Raw genomic sequence first — 12,373 nt, forward strand, 5'->3', positions numbered from 1 at the left:
AAAAATATTACAAGTCGAGGACCCATTGATCATGTGAAACCATAATGTTCTAGTCACTTTTGAATTCAAATTGGTTGCAAGATTTTTAGTTAAATTAATAATTCAAAATTTTAGCATAATCAAGGTATCTTTCATGTTTGATGTACAATTTTTAAAAACTAATCCTTTCAGGATTCGTGATTATTCCTCCCAATAATATTATTATATTTAAGGTTTAAATATGAAGTTTCTTCCTAAGAATACAATATGCCTTCCCTTCTCAATTTTTGGTCATTGTTAATTGATCATTTAGATAGAAATGCATTTGTTTTAAACCTTGGTGATTAGTTGGGTCTAGTGAACTTTAGGAGCTTATTCTATGCATGTAACTCCCAACATCCATTCTTAAGAAATATTTAGTTTCAAAATTACTTCAATTGTAATTATTACTTGATTGTGGTACAAGATTTTTGTTACAATGTTTAGAACTATTCACAACTCCTCCTTAACATTTAATAGATGGATAAAGGCATTTCAGCACGCTTCAACCCACATCCTTCTATACTAATAACGATATTAATACTAACTAAACTAAAACTCAATTTAACAACTGTACAGATTTTTAGGTTAAATAAATTTTAAGTACACATATTGCTGTTGTGATGTAAGTATTTAGGATAAATCACTCTGCATTGTCAGACAAATTGACCCAGACTATGAACTGTATATACAAACAAAATTAAAGAGCATTGGTAAAATGTACAAAAAATTTATCAACTTTCAATATTTATAATAAATTAAACACAAATATAATTACAAAACTTTGATGCCTTGAATACTTTAGGGGTCTTCAAGCAGCCTTTAATTTTTGTGATTGGATGAGTCTTGGCTGCCACAAATTGAAGAAGAAAAAAATATAAAAGCATTTCAGAACAAATACACACAAAATAAGCTTCCGCATGTAAGAAACTAATATAAGTTCGTTTCGGGTTTCACAAGTTTAATCGTTTTAAGTTTGAGATTTTAATTTTTGGATTGTAACATTATGAATAAAGTTATTTTAAGTATAAATTATTCAGATTAATTTGAATTCAAATGAATGTTTTGTTTGAATCAATTTATATTTGAGTCAATAATAAACGGGTTTAAATCGCTAATTTTTTATGGTCAAACTGAATTAATTAATTAAATTTTTGGATTCATGTTAGAATTGACACATTTAATTAAAAATATTTAAACATTAAAATAATTAATTAAATATATTTAAACATTAAAATAATCAAAAAGTCCTTCAACTTACAGACGAAAATTAATATTTTTACTTTGGCCTCTCGATTTTTTAAAATTCCTAATTAAGCCTCACAAAAAGTATTGACGTTTTCAAAATTTTCAAAAGTTGTCTTTAATTTTCTCAAATTTTTTAATTAAATCTCTTAAATTTTATTTTCAAAAAATGAATTTCATTAAACACCAAAAATTAAATAGATTGAATCCAACATCCAGGAGTTACAAAATTCTCATAAATAACAAGAGTTTACAAAAAGACTAGTAAACAACACTTACTTTGGTTGATGTATGGTAAAATAAGTCTGAAAAGCAGCAAGCAAAAGTGCAGTAATGGCACCGGCAAGTGCAAAAACCGTCCAAGGACTCCTAAAATAAGTATGATAACCTTGAGCTGCATGATTAATCCACGGAGTCTTACAATGATTATGTATTTTCCATTTAACCCCACTGTAAATCATCGGACTAGGAACCAAATCAGTGTTCATCTTATTGAAAAGCTTAGCCACTTCTTCATCACTCCCCAATCTATTGTATAGTATGCCGGCATCTCTCAGGTCTTTAACATCTTCGGCTTCATCGATCAATAAGTCAAGGAAACACATATATGAACTGACGCTGAAATCGTTGTCGAAATCCGGACACATTTCGTAAGCTATTAAGTTCATGGTTGAATCATCGACGGAGATTGGCGGTAAACATAATTTTCCGATAAAGAAGATAGGGTTGAAACTGATGTCGGTTAAACGACTTGTTTCGCTGGCTTTTAACCATATCCCAACCTTTTTAAGCTCTTTTACGTTAGGAATGGTGTGTGACTGGCACCGTTTTGTTCTTGCTTCGTTGCTAGATCCGTGTTCAGTGAAAAACGGAAAATACCACCGCCGTCGTTTTTCTTTTTTGAAAAGGAGTCTTACTTTTAGTAGATGCAATAAGTGAATTCGCTCTCCTTGATGCTGCTCCCACCACCATTCACTGGAGCAAAATCTGTATTAGTCGAAGCGAACCTATAAATTTTTTTGGGTGAATTACACTAACAGTCACTCAACTTTGGGATAACTGACAAAACAGTTATTCAGGTTCAGTTCAGTCTGTGAACTTTCAAAAAATAACAAAATAGTCACTAATGTTATTGAAAAGTGACAAATCAGTCATTCATTAACATTTTTCATCACAAGCTTAATGTGGCCAGTTAACTAGCTGATGTGACTAGTTAACTTGCCACGTTGGACAAGTAGTCAAAGGGTCAAAAAGAAAAGAAAAGATGATTGGTTAAGAGTAAAAAGAAAAATAAGAGAAATAGAGAAGAAGAAGAAAAAAGGAACAGGGGAGGAAGAAGGGAAAATGGAAGGAGCTTCCACGCTTTGTACCAACGATTCCCAAGGGTCAAAATCTTGGAACTTGAAATTTGATCATTAGGAATCACTGGTACGAATTCCTTCCATTTTCTCCTCCTCTTCTTTTTCTCTTCTTCTCCATTTCTTCTCTTATTCTTCTTCTTTTTTTTTGTTCTTCTACTGGCCAGACTTCTTAAATGGGTTTGTTTAAATGACAGCTAGCCCACCTTTAAATGCCATGTCACTTTTCTATTACGTCTGTAATGGAAAATGGTTAAAATGACTGTTTTGTCAGCTACCACAAAATTGAGTGATTGTTGTTGTAATTTATCCTTTTTTTATTTGGAACTGTAAATTTTTAACAAGCTAAATTTAAGGTTTTCAAAATCCAACTTGTTAAGTTATCGATTTATAAGTCTAATTGGTCTGATGAATTCATCTGATTTAATTAAATTAATTATTAAAAATTTTCAATTTGATTGCCCAGTTCAATTAATTTTTTTTTTCGGTTCAACCTGTTTATATAGATTTTCAAGTCGATTGGTCCAATGACTTCCTTCGGACTGATACCTTAATTAATTTTCAATCCAAATTGATTCAAATAATATTGGCTAAAATACAATTTTTATTATTTTATTAATGCAAAATTTTACCATTTTAAAGATATTAAAATATAAAATTTCCATTTTAAAAAGTTGGATTTGAAATTATAAATTTTTTTGTAAAGAAATGTACACTCAAGAGGACCAAAGGAACTGTCAGGGAAAATTTGTTTTATGCACCATTTTCATCGCATCATTTATGATCATATCTAATTAAACTTCCAAATCAAAGATAATGTGTCTTCTTTTAATTGAGTGGGACCATAGATGATATGGTGAAAATAGTCCATAAAATAATTTATCAGAAGCAAGAGTAATTCCAAAAATAAAAAATTACATTTTAATTCTTTAAAAATTATTAAATTATAAATTTATATATAATAAAATTATACTTTGACCCTCAAAATGAAAAAATATTTTGTTGAGTCTCTTTAAAAAAATATGAATTTATAAATCAATACATGAAAAAATTTAAGAATCCGACCAAACTTGTCGGTCGGGCTAGTTGGAGAGAAAATTGAACAAGGTATTAATCTAGAATAAGGGATTAGATTAGTTGAATTGAGTGATCGAATCGATTTTCTTTATATTTTTAATATATCTTTAATATTTTCAAAATTTTATATAATTAAATCGAATAAACTAATCAATGTAAAAACCTTTTAACATTTATAAACTTGACAAAATGATTTTTTTTTTTAAATTCCTTAAATTACCTGTCCTCGGCTGGGGTGATAACAGTGTCGTCGATGAACCTTATGATTGCATTCGTGAACTTGTTGCCATCGCTCGAGCTTGTAAGCAATTCAAGAACACGAAAAGGTAATTGGTTCTCCAACAAGAACAGATCCGAGTACACAAATGTCAGCAAATCGTTTTTAATAAACAACCGGCCATAAAAATTAAACATATCATCATCACCATCATCACCGTAACGCAAATAAACTGCTTGTAAAATTGCGCAGCCGTCAACGAAGAACATCCAAGCCAGTTTCTCGTCATCGTCGCTATATTCTCTAATTCCTGTGGTTCATAGCATTTCTTTAAGTCATCGATCTCTTTCTTCATGTTGCTGTACACCTTAAGGTAGTCAATGTTTTTGACGAAATGTGCTGCTAATTTGAGCTTGAGCTCCTTGGATTCATGGAGGGTGGGATCATCGTGGTGGAGTGGGCCGATTGAGATCACTTTCGGCTTGAAATACTTCTTGAAATCTTCATTACGGCGAAGGGTAGATGGGACTTTTCGTATCAATGGTTTGTCTCTGAGGGTGGGTTGGCCGCCGTCCAAAGCTTTGAATAATGACCGGAAATTCTCTAATTCGCCACTGCTGAGTTCGACGTCTGTACACGGCATATCAATGCCCACGGAATCGTTGTTGCTAATGTTGTTGATGACTGTTTGATCAGTGGAAACTGCTCCGACAGTGCCGCCTCCTCCCTCCGTGGACGACATTTTCAAGCTGAGCGGTTGGAAGTAATAAACAAGGTGATTTTGTAAACCGTTTTTGGCAGAGTGAGTGATGTTGGAGAAAAGGTGGCAAAATGGCTACGATGATGACAAATATTTTATAGCTTACATAATAAACATATATGGGAAATACTTAAGGTGTAATTCAAATTTACCCCTTAGTCAATTAATATTTTTTAAGACAAATATTAAAATTTTAAACGTGACAACTCATACGGCAATTTACGTGTACATTTTTTTTATTTTTTATTTTTAAATATTTTTAAATTATTTATTGACGTGACAATAAGAAAAATTGTGTTATGTTAGCATGAAATGCACATGGATTGCCACACGATTATGACACCAATATCGTTAAAAATTTAATGTTTTAGTTAGCATTTTTGTTAAAGAAAAGTAATTTGACTTTTTTGAAAGATTAATGGCTAAATTTAACTCAAATAAAAAAGAATAAAAGTCAATTTGATAGAAAATATAAATATTGAGGACTAAATTTATCATTATATGATTTTTTTTAAAGTTTCACTTATACAAATACAATATAGGTTCAAATATAAATATATGTCTCGACTAATCCAAAAAGAACTAGACAAAATTCACACATGATATATATAATGAGACTGAGACCCACGCATTACAATTAAGAATAATATTATAAAACTTAAATACTCAACAACCCAAAACCTTCTCCTTAAGAAGCTAAGACCCTATCACAGGGTGAATTTTACATTTACAACACGTATTAAATTTCATACACTTAAAGATAGCTCCATGCTTCTTTACATATAATAATTGCATTTGTTATTCTACCTAACACAAAAAAAAATCTCAAATTTCCAACAACATATTATGCACATGCCAACCAACCAATTTATTTCTCACATGCCTTTATTTAAGTTATTGTACTTCTAAGCTTCCACATATAACCATGCTTCTTTAGATATGTTAATTGCATTTATTGTTGTACCTCACTCATGAAAAATCTCGAATTTGCAACAAAATATTATTCACATTCCAACCAACCACTCTTTTTTTATTGAAGTTATTATACTTATAAGTTTTATGCTTCTTGTAACACTCTATGTTTGATCAGACCTATAGGACACTATAGTCATTGTCGAAGCAACTACAATCAGAATTACGATAAGATAATTTTTATTTAAGCATCAATCGTGATGCAATTACAGTAATACATCAATTATGAGCTTTAATCTAGCTTACAAAAGTTTTTTTGACAGTCCGAGCAAGAATTAGGACCAAACTGTAAAGATTTGAAAAGTTTGGAGTGACTTTGCAAATTCACCTTTTTCTCATCGCAACATTACCATCTCAATATGTCACAACATAACGAAAAGCCTATGCTCTTTGCGGCAGACTCTCTAACTTGGCAATGTCACAATGTCAAGATTTGTAGTCGTGACGTGGACCCTATATTTGGCAAAAATATACAATTTGGTACCTAATTCAATGCTCCAACTAAAATCATGCAAGAAAAATTCATTGCATGCCATTTCTAAATGACTTAAAACTTACTTAAAACATGCTAAATAAATACAAACATATCATTTCAATTCCATAGCAATTCATATTACCATTTCATCATTTATATTCAATTTTTCAATAACTTACACTAAATATCAACAAGTTATACAAACATCTACCATTACCTTTATCATGCCATAATGAAACATTCCATTTCAAACAATCATCACATTAGTTCTTTTATTTTTCTTTTTTAGTCAACATAAGCAAACCAACTTAAATAGATCACATTCCTACTTTCCAAATGCATCAAATACTTCATATTCATGTACTAACAAAGATCATGCCAAGAACCCACATGCAAAGTCATTATATACCACATTTAACTCAACAAGACTTTTACACAACCAAAGATTACTCCAAACGTTTATATGCATGTCTCAATCCTTGACTCAAATAATTAAAAAAAACTAAATTAACAATAGAATAGTGGAAGCTTCGAACGATCCAACCGACGTGTTCCACAATGCAACAACCTAAAAGGAAAAAGAAAACAATGGGCTAAGCATATAATATGCTTAGTAAACTCATATTAATTTAAAACTTACCTAGATTAATTGAACATAAACAATTACTCAATGAGCAATCAAATTTATTTTTCCATGGCACTTAGATATCGTACATGTAACAACATTTCAAGTCGAAAATGTTAAATACAATGTTGAATCATTATGTCTTCTTTCCTTAAGTTTCACTTATAGAAATACAATACAGGTTCAAGTACAAATATATGTCTCGATTAATCTAGAAAGATCTGGACAAAATCTACACATGATATACACATATAATGAGAGTGAGACTCGCATATCACAATTGAGAATAATATTATAGAACCTAAATACTCAGTAACCCAAAACTTTCGACTTAACCAAGAAGCTAAGACCCCATCAGAGGGAGAATTTTATAGCTACAACACTTCTTAAATTTCATTAGCTTAACAATAGCTATTCAAATATTTAACATTGTCACCATGCCTCTTTACATATAGTAATTGCATTTGTTATTCTACCTAGCTTATGAAAAATCTCAAATTTGCAATTTATTATTCACATGCCAAACAACCAATTTATTATTCCAAACAACCAATTTATTATTCCAACCAACCAATTTATTATTCACATGCCAACCAATTTGTTTTATTGAAGTTATTATACTTATAAGCTTTCACATATAACCATGCTTCTTTACATATATTAATTGCATTTATTGTTGTACCTTATGAAAATTTTCAAATTTGCAACAACATATAATTCGCATGCCAACGAACCACTTTTTTTATTGAAGTTATTATACTTATAAGCTTTCACATGTAACGATGCTTATTGTAACACTTTTCATTGGATCCGATCGTTGGGTTTGATCTACAAGATGCTACAGCCATTGTCAAAGTAACTACAGTCAGAATTGCGATAATATCATTTTCATTAAAACATCAATCACGATTCAATTACAGTAATACATTAATTATGAGCTTTAATCAAGCTTACGAAAGCTTTTTTGGCAGTTCAAACAAGAATTAGGACCAAACTGTAAAAATTTTAAAAGTTTGAAGCGACATCATGGCTTCAACTTTTTCTCATCGCAACATGACCATTTCAGTTTGTCACGTCGCAATGACAAGCCTATGCTCATTGCGATGGGACTCTTTAACTTGGCAATGTCGCAACGCCAAGATTCGTAACTGCAACATTGACCCTATATTTGGTAAAAATGTACAATTTGGTATCTAATTCAATGTTCCAACTAAAATCATGCAAGAAAATACATCACATGCCATTTTTAAATTACTTAAACTTACCTAAAACATGCTAAGTAAGTTCAAACATATCATTTCAATTCCATAGCAATTCATATTACCATTTCATCAATCGTATTCAACTTTTCAGTAACTTAAACTAAATATCAACAAGTTATACAAACATCTACCATTACCTTTATCATGCCATAATGAATCATTCCATTTCAAACTGTCATCACTTTAGTTCTTTTATTTTTCATTTTTAGTCAACATAAGCAAACCAACTAAAATAGATGACATTCCAACTTTCTAAATGCATCAAATATTTCATATTCATGTACTAACAAAGATCATACCAAGAACCCACATGCAAATTCATTATATACCACATTTAACTCAACAAGACTTTTACACAACCAAAGATCACTACAAATGTTTATTTACATGACGCAATCCTTGCCTCAAAATGATAAAAAAAAAACTACCAAATTGACGATAAAATAGTTTGAGCTTCAAACGATCTAATCGATGTGTTCTACAAGGTAACAACCTAAAAGAAAAAAAGAGACAATGGGATAAGCATATGATATGCTTAGTAAGCTCATATGGAAACTAAAACTTACGTAGATCAATTGAACATAAAAAATTACTCCATAAGCTATTGAATTAATTTTTCCTTAGCACTTATATACATATAGTACATGTAACAACATTTCAAGTCAAAAGTGTTAGATACAATGTTGAATCATAATCCCATCAACATTTAAAACATAATCACATAGCAATCTATATATCAAATTTCATCAATTCATTTTCAATTCAAGATTTAATTCCATTTCCAACTATTTAATCATCCTTTGATGGAACTATAATAAAAAAGACCTAGGTACATTGGAATATTTTGCTGACACTTTAACGAACTTGCTCACACAAGTTGACTTTATATTAAAATTGCTCACATAAGTTGACTTTGTAATAATTGCTCACACAAGCTAACTTTATAATAAAATTGTTCACACATGCTGACTTTGTGAAATGCTCACACAAGCTGACTTTGTAATACTTCCATACAACTAATATTTACGATTCAATTCAATTGAAGACAATTGTGCTAAATTCTAACAATTATATATGTCGAAACCATTTTTTTGAAAACGGGGATCGACTTTTTGGAAAGAAAAAATGGATAAAGGAGTCGCCACCAATCTTTTTTGATGAGGTGTGATCGAATCACCTTAAATTAATCATTTTAATAAAAGTCAAGATTTACTAAAACGATAATTTTTGGTCTACGAAAAATCAAAAAATGAGTTCGGGAGTCGGTTACGCACGAGGAAGGATTAGCACCCTCGATACGCCCAAAATTGGTACCTAGTTGATTAATTAATGTCTTAGTGTCGAAGATTTGAAAACTTGAAAGACTTTTGAAATACGATACTTCTTTATGAAAACGCTCAAATGTTAAAGACCTTCCCGTCTCAAAGTCACATCCAGTAAGTTAGGACGCGACATCTTGAATTTTTGAGAGCAAACTCGCCTTTTATATGAAATTTGCGTGTTTTAATTTATTAAAAGGGGATTCAATTATTTAGAGTAAACGAGAGAAATCGAAGCCTAGTAAGTTACGGCACGTTTTCTCGAATTCTCAAACACCGAATATTTCCTTTATTTAAAACAAATTCTTATTTCGAGGTGACAAAATGTCATACCCGATAAGTTAGGGCATAACGCTTCGTATCTCCGAGAATAAGTTTTTTTCAAAACTTGTATAGCGATTTAAAAGAGTATTCCATTATTTAGGTTAAATGAGAAAAATCGAAACCCAGTAAGTTAGGGCACGATTGTCTCGAATTACCAAATGCGGAATATCACTTTTATGAAAGGATTATTTTAATATATTGAGTTAAAAAATGTGATTTATAGTAAAAACATAAAATCAATTAGGGTATTAATATGTATAATAACATAATGATAGGTGTGATAGTGTCAAAAACGATAATAAAAGGTGAAACAATAACGAGGCTAAGTGTCATATAAATGTAAACACATACGTGAGGAAAATGAAATAACCGAACACACAAGCAAATAAATAAATAAATAAATATAAAAATGGCAAAATAAAAATGACAATGATAACGATAATAATGATATAAAAGTATATACATATATGTATTAAGGTACATACGTAATAATAGAAGTAATATATAAAAGCAATATATATATATAATAATAATAATACAATATTAAAAGATACATGTGTAGTATATGTAAAAAATGTATACGTAATATAATAAAATTACATACTATATATATATAGTAGTAATAATACAATAGTGATAACAATGAAAGGTATAATAATAATAATAGTAACAATACAAAGATAATGATAATAAAAAAACATTACATAAATACATATTGAAGATAAATATATGATAATATTGAATCTATATACATAATATACAAATATATTAACAAAAGCAATGATATTAAAGGCTATTAATAATATTATGTAATATATAATATAAATATATATATAAATATCAAGTAAGAATAATAATAATAGGACACTAATAAGCAAAAGTATAATAATAACAATAATAAAATATAATGGCATGAATGTTATTTAAAATTAAAATAATAAAATAAAATAAAAATAAAGAAAAGTAAAAGAGGGACAAAATTGAATTGAAAATGAAGTTTTTGGGACAAATCGGGAAGAGATGAAAATATAGGGTCTAAATGCAATAGCGCAAAAGGATAAGGACCATATGGGTAATATTCCAGTACCCCAAAACGACACCGTTCAGATATCTATTTGTTTGAAGGCTCAAGGATTAAATTGAAACAAAGTGAATAGATTGTGGCGAAATTGGAGAAAAGGAAAAGAACCACATTAAAATAGCCTCAAAGCGGAAGGACCAAGGGTGCAAATAGACCCTTGGTCCAAAAACGCGCGGATCCCCTAGCGGGTCGGGTCCCCTGCGCGGGTTGAGGGCCAAACAGCGCCGTTTTGTGATCTCCAAAGCCCCATTAAAACTACGTCGTTTTGTTCTTATATATAAACCAATTTTAACAAAAAAGGTCATTTCTGCTGAAAATAAAAGAAACTTAAGAGGGCCCTTCTTCTTTTTCTCTGCTGGGGTTCCTGCGCCGCTCATGGGTCCGGTCATCGAACCGACGCCGGCCACCCTACATGGTGGCCGAAAACCGAAAAGGGTGAGATTTTGCGTATTTTTTTATTTGTTTATGAATATGTATGTATATGTTGTTTTTTGAAGTATAAAATAGAGAAAGATATGCGTGAATAGGTCCAAAAATAGGGAAATAGATAAACCTTGTTTTGAAATCCTTGAACTCCCTTCGGTGTTTTTCTTTGCTGCGATTTTATGCTCGTATTTAGATCTATTTCTTATTGATAAATGACTACTAAATATTTGCATTCGTCAGGAAAAGAAACTGCCAAAAAAAAGAGAGGAAAAAAATGATTTAGGCTTTTGCTTTTTAAAGCCAAATTACATGCCTTATTTTATATTATCTGTCTTTTCTCTTCCTTTTGCAGGTGCAAGTGGAGCGGTGGCACAATGGCGGTGGGGGCAGGTGGAGTAGGTGGCCGACTGGCAAAGGCAAGTGGCCCTAGGGGCGGCGGCTGAACATAGGGGGGCTAGGGTTTTGTTTTCCTTTTTCTTTTTCTTTATGTATTGGGCTGTGTTATTGGGTTTGGGGTTATTTGGGCTAAAAAAATTTTGGGTTTGGGCTTTGTGGGTTAGAAGATAGGTTTTGGGTTAGGGGGTTAGAAAATTGGTTTTGGGCTAGGGGCCAAACGGGCTTGTACAATATAGATATCCTTTTTTTCGGGATCATTCCAAAAAAACTATTTTTGAATTTTGGTGCGGAACAAAAAAAAATGAATTGAATTTAAAGTTGGGTCGAGTGAATAAATGGATAGAGCTCTACGGCACCAATTATAGGGAAACAAAAAGTAACGAGCTTCTGTTCTCAATTTGAATGATTACCTAATCTAATTAAACGCTAAAAAGAAATTAGTGCCTAATGTGGTAACGGTTTTTCTCATGAGTAAATTATCAATTTTTTTTGAGTCCTAATTATTATTATTAGGCATTCCCTTTATGGGTTAGCCATGAATGTGTAGAAGAAGCAGTATATTAATAAAGAAAAGATATTTTTCCTAAATCAAAAGAGCAATTGGGTTGAAAAAATAAAGGATTTCTAACCATCATATATGTTGATTCAAATATAATTCATACCAAAATAAAATTGACTGTTAGGTTAAAATAAAATTGAGGATGTGAAAGAAGTTCAAATAAAAATTAGTACAAAAGAAAGATAAGGGTATTTTTTTTAGGTCATGGATGTAACAGTGAAGCTCGGTTATTGTTGGTGTTGTATGGAAGAATCGAAGA

The 12,373-nt window shown here is 30.8% G+C and overlaps 1 long non-coding RNA gene and 1 pseudogene across 1 annotated transcript; one reads left to right on the forward strand and one right to left on the reverse strand.

Annotated features, from left to right (window-relative positions):
• Positions 1–676: 676 nt before the first annotated feature.
• Positions 677–4,788, reverse strand: LOC121209494 (UPF0481 protein At3g47200-like; annotated as a pseudogene).
• A 6,032-nt stretch (positions 4,789–10,820) lies between these two features.
• LOC107941179 (uncharacterized) lies at positions 10,821–11,952 on the forward strand. Its single transcript, XR_001695556.2, has 2 exons — positions 10,821–11,168; positions 11,512–11,952. It is a non-coding gene; the product is annotated as an uncharacterized lncRNA (long non-coding RNA).
• The last annotated feature ends 421 nt before the right edge of the window (positions 11,953–12,373 follow it).

This window comes from Gossypium hirsutum, chromosome A11 (genome assembly GCF_007990345.1).
Source record: "Gossypium hirsutum isolate 1008001.06 chromosome A11, Gossypium_hirsutum_v2.1, whole genome shotgun sequence".
Classification (NCBI taxonomy): domain Eukaryota; kingdom Viridiplantae; phylum Streptophyta; class Magnoliopsida; order Malvales; family Malvaceae; genus Gossypium; species Gossypium hirsutum.